The sequence below is a fragment of the Jaculus jaculus genome, chromosome 12 (genome assembly GCF_020740685.1).
Source record: "Jaculus jaculus isolate mJacJac1 chromosome 12, mJacJac1.mat.Y.cur, whole genome shotgun sequence".
NCBI lineage: Eukaryota > Metazoa > Chordata > Mammalia > Rodentia > Dipodidae > Jaculus > Jaculus jaculus.
In genome coordinates, this window is record NC_059113.1 from 6,125,068 (window position 1) to 6,125,743 (window position 676).

Genomic DNA, 676 nt, shown 5'->3' on the forward strand with positions numbered 1-676 from the left:
TCCTTCCAGATGGTCCAGTGGATCTCAGTGTGTGCTCACTCATCCTTCCAGATGATCCAGTGGATCTCAGTGTACAATCACTCATCCTTCCAGATGGTCCAGTGGATCTCAGTGTGTCCTCACTCCTCCTTGCAGATGGTCCAGTGCTTCTCAGTGTGTGCTCAGTTATTCTTCCAGATCTTTCCAATGAATCTGATGTCTTGAGTCCTCCATCTTTTTATAGTCCCTTCTAGTACTGAGTAGTGTGACCTGTGACACACATAGGACAGTGGAAAGGACGGACTGTTCTTTCTGAGGCTAGGCTATATAAGTAGTTATGCTCTGAGATCACTCTTATAGTGGCAGTGGGTAGGGTGGTGTTACCAGCAGCCATGTCTTGAGGAAAGTCAAGTAGCTTCCTGGAGATGTTAAGTGCTCTGGAAGGGAGGCCTCCCAACAGGAGCCAGCACTAATTTGCCTGTATGTAAATGAGCTGCTTGGCAGTTTATCTTCCCACCTTAGTCCAGTGTTTTAATGAATATAGCACCGAATCAATAGGCTAAGCCCCACCCTGACATTCTGAAACTGTATGAGATGATGTGCGTTCATTGAGTTACTGAGTTATGCAGTAATTATTTTATAACAATAGATACCTAATGCATGTGTTCAACTGTCCAGATCTATTATATACATTATA